This window comes from Aquarana catesbeiana, linkage group LG04 (assembly GCF_042186555.1).
Source record: "Aquarana catesbeiana isolate 2022-GZ linkage group LG04, ASM4218655v1, whole genome shotgun sequence".
Classification (NCBI taxonomy): domain Eukaryota; kingdom Metazoa; phylum Chordata; class Amphibia; order Anura; family Ranidae; genus Aquarana; species Aquarana catesbeiana.
This window is the reverse complement of record NC_133327.1, coordinates 23,471,777-23,480,993: the sequence shown is the minus strand read 5'-3', so window position 1 is coordinate 23,480,993 and position 9,217 is coordinate 23,471,777. Positions and strand designations below refer to the sequence as shown.

The 9,217-nt window shown below is 36.1% G+C and overlaps 1 pseudogene; it reads left to right on the top strand.

The window, feature by feature from the left end:
* The first annotated feature begins 4,673 nt into the window (after positions 1-4,673).
* LOC141141130 (taste receptor type 2 member 64-like) lies at positions 4,674-5,911 on the top strand (annotated as a pseudogene).
* The last annotated feature ends 3,306 nt before the right edge of the window (positions 5,912-9,217 follow it).

Sequence of the window (9,217 nt, the reverse complement as noted above, 5' to 3'; positions counted from 1 at the left end):
GGACTTATTACACAGAACATGTGAGTAGATAATCATGAGAAGAAAAGTTTGTGAATGAACTCCAAAAAAAAAAAAAAACGATAGATAGGTGGAAAGTGGAAAGAAAAGTGGCTTTAAATGTTAACCAATTTCCCCAAACTTCACACAATAAAAGAATCTAGCCATGCCAACATATTCAGAAAATTTCAGCTCATTTAGTAAATCACACCAAAAGTTATTCACATTAAGCTATATTTTACAATGCTAAAACATTTAATGTGAAAATGGCTTAATGTAGCTTAACGTGTAATAAAGTGCCTAAACCTCAATCAATTGCCCTGAAACTTTGCACAGCCTAAGATCTCAACTTCCCAAACCTATCCAAGAAGTTTCATGTGATTCGGTGTTCCCTCAGTGATGTCGTCTTTCACATTCACTTGTACATTATTCTTCATATATAGGCATACCCCTCCCCCTTTTTTATCACCAAAAGTTATTCACATTAAGCTATATTTTACAATGCTAAAACATTTAATGTAAAGAGCTTAATGTACCATAATGTGCCTTAACCTCAATCAATTGTCTTGAAACTTTGCACAGCCTAAGATCTCAACTTCCCAAACCTATCCAAGAAGTTTCATGTGATTCGGTGTTCCACAAGGCAAACTATGGACATTAAGCTTGTTTTTTGGAGAGCTTAACGTACAAAAAAGACCTTAAATGTTAACCAATTTCCCCCAAACTTCACACAATAGAAGACTCTATCCATGCCGACATATTCTGAAAATTTCAGCTCATTTAGTAAATCACACATAGTTATATAGTAGGTGAGGTTGAAAAAAGACTCAAGTCCATCAAGTCCAACCTATGTGTGTGATTATGTGTCAGTATTACATTATATATCCCCGTATGTTGCGGTCATTCAGGTGCCTATCTAATAGTTTCTTGAAGCTATCAATGCTCCCCGCTGAGACCACTGCCTGTGGAAGGGAATTTCACATCCTTGCCGCTCTTACAGTAAAGAACCCTCTACGTAGTTTAAGGTTAAACCTCTTTTCTTCTAATTTTAATGAGTGGCCCCGAGTCTTGTTAAACTCTCTTCTGCGAAAAAGTTTTATCCCTATTGTGGGGTCACCAGTATGGTATTTGTATATTGAAATCATATCCCCTCTCAAGCGTCTCTTCTCCAGAGAGAATAAGTTCAGTGCTCGCAACCTTTCCTCATAACTAAGATCCTCCAGACCCTTTATTAGCTTTGTTGCCCTTCTTTGTACTCGCTCCATTTCCAGTACATCCTTCCTGAAGACTGGTGCCCAGAACTGGACAGCATACTCCAGGTGCGGCCGGACCAGAGCCTTGTAGAGTGGGAGAATTATCGTTTTATCTCTGGAGTTGATCCCCTTTTTAATGCATGCCAATATTCTGTTTGCTTTGTTAGCAGCAGCTTGGCATTGCATGTCATTGCTGAGCCTATCATCTACTAGGACCCCCAGGTCCTTTTCCATCCTAGATTCCTCCAGAGGTTCTCCCCCCAGTGTATAGATTGTATTCATATTTTTGCCACCCACATGCATTATTTTACATTTTTCTACATTGAACCTCATTTGCCATGTAGTCGCCCACCCCATTAATTTGTTCAGGTCTTTTTGCAAGGTTTCCACATTCTGCGGAGAAGTTATTGCCCTGCTTAGCTTAGTATCGTCTGCAAATACAGAGATTTAACTGTTTATCCCAACCTCCAGATCGTTTATGAACAAATTAAATAGGATTGGTCCCAGCACAGAACCCTGGGGAACCCCACTACCCACCCCTGACCATTCTGAGTACTCCCCATTTATCACCACCCTCTGAACTCGCCCTTGTAGCCAGTTTTCAATCCATGTACTCACTCTATGGTCCATGCCAACGGACCTTACCGTATTTTGTACAGTAAACGTTTATGGGGAACTGTGTCAAATGCTTTTGCAAAATCCAGATACACCACGTCTACGGGCCTTCCTTTATCTAGATGGCAACTCACCTCCTCATAGAAGGTTAATAGATTGGTTTGGCAAGAACGATTCTTCATGAATCCACGCTGATTACTGCTAATGATACAATTCTTATTACTAAAATCTTGTATATAGTCCCTTATCATCCCCTCCAAGAGTTTACATACTATTGATGTTAGGCTAACTGGTCTGTAATTCCCAGGGATGTATTTTGGGCCCTTTTTAAATATTGGTGCTACATCCCGGTGATTTATTAATGTTAAGTTTCTCAAGTCTAATTTTAATTCTGTCCTCTGTTAACCATGGAGGTGCATCCTGTGTTGTGTCATGAGGATAAACACTGCAGTTTTGGTTACTGAAGCCCCCCGATTCACTTGTGAAGACTGAGGAGAAGAATAAATTCAATACCTTCGCCTTCTCCCTATCCTTTGTAACCAGATGTCCTTCCTCATTCTTTATGGGGCCAATATGGTCTGTCCTCCCTTTTTTACTGTTTACATACTTAGAATTTTCTTGGGATTTTTTTTTTGCTCTCCTCTGCTATGTGTCTTTCATGTTCTATCTTAGCTGTCCTAATTGCACCCTTACATTTCTTGTTGCATTCTTTATAAAGTCTGAATGCTGAGGATGATCCCTCAACCTTATATTTTTTGAAGGCCTTCTCCTTTGCTTTTATATGCATTTTTACATTGGAGTTAAGCCATCCAGGACTTTTGTTCGCTCTTTTAAATTTATTACCCAATGGGATACATTGGCTAATGCCCTTATTTAATATGCTCTTAAAGCAAACCCCTCTCTCCTCTGTATTCTTTGTTCCTAATATTTTATCCCAATTTATGCCTTTTAGCAAGGTTTGTGGTTTAGGGAAGTTGGCTCTTTTGAAATTCAGTGTCTTTGTATTCCCTTTATGTTTCCTATTTGTGTGATTTATACTGAAACTAATTGACCTGTGATCACTGTTTCCTAAATTGCCCCGTATTTCCACATTCGTGATCAGGTCTGTATTTTTGGTAATCAGTAGATCCAGTAATGTTTTATTTCTAGTTGGTGCGTCTACCATCTGACCCATAAAATTGTCCTGCAAGACATTAAGGAACTGGCGAGCCTTAAATGAATGCGCGGTTCCCTCCGCCCAGTCTATGTCTGGATAATTAAAATCCCCCATTATGATAACACTTCCCATCCTTGCTGCTAATCCAAATTGTGATAGGAGATCTGTCTCCACTTCCTCCCTCAGGTTAGGGGGCCTATAGCATACTCCCAGTATTATTTTCCCCTTAGCTTCATCCCTTTGGAGCTCTACCCATAAGGATTCCACCTCCTCTCTAGCTCCCTCAGTGATGTCTTCTTTCACATTCACTTGTACATTATTCTTCATATATAGGCATACCCCTCCCCCTTTTTTATCACCAAAAGTTATTCACATTAAGCTATATTTTACAATGCTAAAACATTTAATGGAAAGAGCTTAATGTACCATAATGTGCCTTAACCTCAATCAATTGTCTTGAAACTTTGCACAGCCTAAGTTCTCAACTTCCCAAACCTATCCAATAAGTTTCATGTGACTCGGTGTACCACAAGGCAAACTATGGACATTAAGCTTGTTTTTTGGAGAGCCTATCCAATAAGTTTCATGTGACTCGGTGTACCACAAGGCAAACTATGGACATTAAGCTTGTTTTTTGGAGAGCCTAATGTGGCTTAACATACAAAAAGGACCTTACATGTTAACTAATTTCCCCCAAACTTCACACAATAAAAGACGCTAGCCATGCCAACATATTCTGAAAATTTCAGCTCATTTAGTTAATCACTCCAAAAGTTATTCCCATTGAGCTAAAGTTTACAATGCTAAAACATTTAATGTGAAAATGGCTTAATGTAGCTTAACGTGTAATAAAGTGCTTAAACCTCAATCAATTGCCCTGAAATTTTGCACAGCCCAAGATCTCGACTTCCCAAATCTATCTAAGAAGTTTCATGCGATTAGGTGTACCACAAGGCAAACTATGGACATTAAGCTTGTTTTTTGGAGAGCCTAATGTGGCTTAAAATACAAAAAGGACCTTACATGTTAACTAATTTCCCCCAAACTTCACACAATAAAAGACACTAGCCATGCCAACATATTCTGAAAATTTCAGCTCATTTGGTTAATCGCACCAAAAGTTTCAACTTCCCAAACCTATCCTAGCAGAGTCATGGATTTTGGTCTCCCACAAAGAAAATGAAGGTGTTAAGCTTTTTTTTTTGGGAGCTTAATGGGGCTTAACTTACAATAAAGTGCCTAAACCTTAATCATTGCCTTGATACTTTGCACAACCCAAGCTTTCAGCTTCCCCAAACCTATCCTAGATGTTTGATGGATTTTTGTTTTCCACAAAACAGGTGAGTGACATAAAGCTTGTGAAGCCCCTACCACCTTTTGTGTAGTGGCTGTAGTGTGGGACATATTTTGAGGGGACAGCAACTTTACACTGTTATACAAGCTGTACACTCACTACTTTACATTGTAGCAAAGTGTTATTTCTTCAGTGTTGTCACATGAAAAGATATAATTAAATACTTACAAAAATGTGAGGGGTGTACTCACTTTAGTGAGATACTGTATATATATATGTATATATATATATATATATATATATATATATATATATATATATATATATATATATATATATATATATATAAATCCTTAAAAGATCATTATCCCAAAAAAAAAAAAGAAAAAAAATATATATATATATATATATACACACACACATACTAGAAGCTTTAAGCTCTATTTTTACCACCTAGTATTAGTTTGCAAGTGTCAGATGCACTCTCACATTCATTATTTGTATAAGAAACAACACATTCAATGTGTTTGCATTACCATTTGCATTATGAACCTAAACTAGGAGTTTTCCATCAATAAATAACGAACACTTCTATCATTTTTTTTATGCAGATGCAGGCAGCTCTATCTAGTTATCTATCTATGATTGCAAAGATGGCAAATTCCATTTCAATACAAAATTGGTTTCCATTTGCTTGTTTTGGAATGGCGGCTCTGGTGATGGAACTCTTTATTGTGTTTGTTAATATCATTGACTGGCTGGAGGGAAGAGCAATAACAGGTGCAGCCAAAATTATCACCTCTCTTGAGATGTCAAAGGTTTTCTTTCATGTTTCTTGCCTGCTGTATTTTTTTTTGCAATGTTTCATTTTCCAGAGTCCCTTACTCCTTTTTCAAAATTGCTTTAATTGATTCTGCACCCCTCAGCCTTTTCTAATATTTTGTTATCGACCCTGCTTTCCATCTTCTTCTACGTCAAAGTCCTCATCTTTCACAATGTGTTCTTCTTACGTATGAAGGCCATCATATTGATGGTAAATTGAAACTCATTTACCTGATTATTGCCTCTGCACTTTTGCCTGTAGGATATGCATCCATGTATTGTATGGGTCCTCCTGTTAGGTTTCTTAGGAATTCTACACAAAGTTAAATTTCAGATTATAGACTAAAAATGAAGAAAATGTCACATTTTAATTTTCTGTGGAGTATTTTCCCTCTTGTAATCGTCTTTTTAGCTTCGGCTCTTCTCATAATTACCTTTGCCTTCCATGTGAGTAGACTGAACAATCGTGGACATGTAACAAGCAGTACAGATGCCTACTATAGGACAATAAACTTTACAGGTGTCTCTTTCATGATCTGGGCTTTGTATTTTATAGCAATTATAACTGAAGCATATACACTTTTGTTGGATCCTTTATGATTGCTTTCTTTAATGAACATTTTTCCAGCTCTACTTTCTGTTTTGTTAATTTATGTAGCAACGAAACTAAGAAACCAGTTCTTCAAGATTGTCCATTATGGAACTGACTGCTTGTTCAACAGACAATGTCCTGGACCTTGTTCTAGGGGGCTGGTGGAGATGACCCCTTACTAAAGGAAAGAAGATAATATTATGAGCAATCTCATCATTTTTAGTAGACACTAGGCATGTGCAATTCGTTTCGTTCCGAATTCGTTTTTTTTTTTTTTAACGAATTTCGACAAATTCGTTAATTCGTGAATATCCGAATTAACGAAAACCTGTTTAACGTTTTTTTCCGAATATTCGTAAATTCGATAAAATTGGACATTCGTGAATTCGGGCATTCGTACATTCGTACATTAGTGAATTCGTAAATTTGTAAATTCGAAAATTCGGAAATCTGAAATAATAGTTAACTAATAATAACTTAACTGTTAGTAATTACTAGTAACTTTTAAATTATAGGTATTGTAATTTCCTTTCAAATTTGGCTGTTAGTAAACATAACACATACAAATTTATCCGAAGTTATGAATGATCCGAAAAAACGGAATGGAACGTAATGAATTAATAATAATAAATAACAATAATAATGATAACAACGTTTTATTATTATTATTTATTATTAATTTGTTCCGTTCCCTTTGTTTAGATGCAGCATTCGTTTTGGATAATTCGTAACTTCGGTTAAATTCATATTTGTTACGTTCACTGAAAATCATATTTATTTAATATTTTACCATATTACTGTAATCATTGAAGGTTCTTCATGGTTGTCCATTGGGGAACTGACTGCTTGTTCAACAGAAAAGCTTCTGGACCTTGCTCTAGAGAGCTGGTGGAGGTGACCCCTTATTAAAGGAAGGGAGATAATATTAATAGCAATCTTTTCATTTTTAGAGATATGTTCTAGAGAACTGGTGACAACTTACATAAGAAAGGTTTTTTTTGGGACTTTGAGTGAGGCACAAGACACGTGTCTTGTGCCTCACTCAAAGTCCCAAAAACCCCTTTCTTATTTCTGATTTAGGGAGGGAGGTGCATGATATCATGCACCTCATTTAAAGTCCCAAAACCCCTTTACTTTCAAAGGTGACAACTTACTAAAGGAAAGATGATAATATGGTGAGTAATCGCTTCATTTTTAGGAGATACTATATGTTAGTGTTTAAAGTATGTGTGCAACTGCTAATGGAGTGAATTCTAGTTATAATTTTTTTCTGTTAAGCAGATACTTCTATACTACTTAAATGTTGAAATACATATTTATATTATTTTTACCATATTACTGGAATTGCTAAAATCAAAGAAATATCTTCCAATGTAAATATCTTAATACTATATTTGTAAACCAATTGTAAACCAATGGTTTATCTATGCACATTAACCACCCTGAATTTTTTAGCTTTCGACATGTGTACTGTACCAACATTCACCAAATGCTCAATGTTCAAGCTGGTAAATGTGCGGTGAATGTTTCAAGTAAATGTTAAGGCAAAACTTTTTTTCTTAGCTTTGGTGTTGGGAAGAATTAGGACCTCTGTTGATTTTTTCTCTGCTATCTGCGGCTCCATCGTAGAGGATTATCCTGACTTCACATCCCGCTGACGAGTAAAGGGAACTCTTTAAACAAAACAGCACACAGATAGAAATATAATTGCTTGTCTTGTCTGTCTGTCATGACTGTTCAGTGAATAAACAGCACATTCTTACGATGTAATCAGCAGTATCATTTTAACATTTTTTAGATCCTAAGTTTATGGAAAATATATAGTTGGGTGGGGTGTTTGTTTACCAACATGTAATATGAACATGAATTAAAAATAGCAGCGTTGGGGTTGATTTACTAAAACTGGAACGTGCCAAGTCTAGTGTAACTGTGCATACATAACCAATCAACTTCCATTTTTTTTGTCAAAGCTTATTTGAACAAGGTGAAGTTAAAAGTCGATTGGCTGTCATACGCAGCTGCACCAGATTTTGCACATCTCCAGTATTAGCAAATCAACCCCATTGTATTAGCCATCTGGGCTACAAAAGAGAGAAAGTTCTCATTGGCATCAGTGTAGAATTTTTTTTTAACTTCACTCTTAAATTTTTTGTTTATTTTTTATTCTTTGTTTAGTTCCTTGATTGTAAAGAATTTCATAAAATCAGATGGAAAAGTGTCTTCTTGCCCAACAGTGGTAGAAAATATGTATCTGCAAAAGAAATGCTTAAGAAAAGAAAAAAGTGAATAGATCCCATCTAACACCAAGCTGGTTACATGATTCTAATTCTTACCATACCTTAGAACAGAAGTTGACCTTATCCTTTCCTTTCTCTATGCTAAATATTCCCCATCCCTAAATATTTGAGAGAAATGTCTAGACAGAAGGAATGGTTGTAAAAGTTGACCAATACTGTATTATAAATTAAGATATCTTGGTGGCGTGCTGGATCAGTACTTTGGTAGGTATTTTAGTCAAGAGGCTTTTCTCTATGTTCTGATGAGTCTGAAAAGGTGGCCACCGGATTGCCAGTACTAAGTTTGGTAGAGTGATATAGAAATCTACCTAAGCATACCTGTTCTCAGTCCATCTTTCTTTCATCCTTCACCAGTACAACTCTTGATGAAGGGGGATCAGTTAAGCCCCTGAAACATATTGGTTATTCTTTTTTCCCCTATGACATCTGGCACATTGTTCACTCCACCAAACGCAATACTGTACTATAGAAGATCTTTCACACGGCAAGAAAAACACTCTAAATTCTATTCAATTTGGGCATGTTTAAAAGAATATGCTGTAAATCCACGAATAACAATACTTCTAAAATTACACAGTGAACTGAATACAAAATATTTAAATAAATAAAAAATAAATATATAAATCAGTTAAAAAGAAATGGATGCTGGTAGAGGATTTTTTTTTTTAAAGTGACTCTTACAGGTTGTACAGGTTAATAGACCACTAATGTTTTGATGGTCCATGCCATTCTTGTTTCCCCTTTCTTCTGTCTCTCCTTGCCAAATATCCATTTTTTCTTCCTATTCCCCCCCCCCCCAACACCTCTTACTCATGCTGCATATGCCCCCATAATGATTCTTATTTAAAAATGTTTCTTTCAAACCAAATTGTTCCAAGGCAATCTGGAAACACTAAGGGGTTGATTTAGAACAATAGGAGAGTGCAAAATCTGGCATAGCTCTGCATAGAAACCAATCAGCTTCCAGTTTTTTTTTGTCAAGACATAACTGAGCAAGCTGAAGTTAGTAGCTGATTGGCTTCCATGCAGAGCTGCACCAGATTTTGCACTCTCCAGTTTTAGCAAAACAATCCCTAAATGTTATTATAAATGGAATATTGAAAGAATATGTGCCCCATATATACTATTGTATGATATTTATGAACAATTATTGTAACACACCATTTGAACTCAATAAACATTTATTAAAAA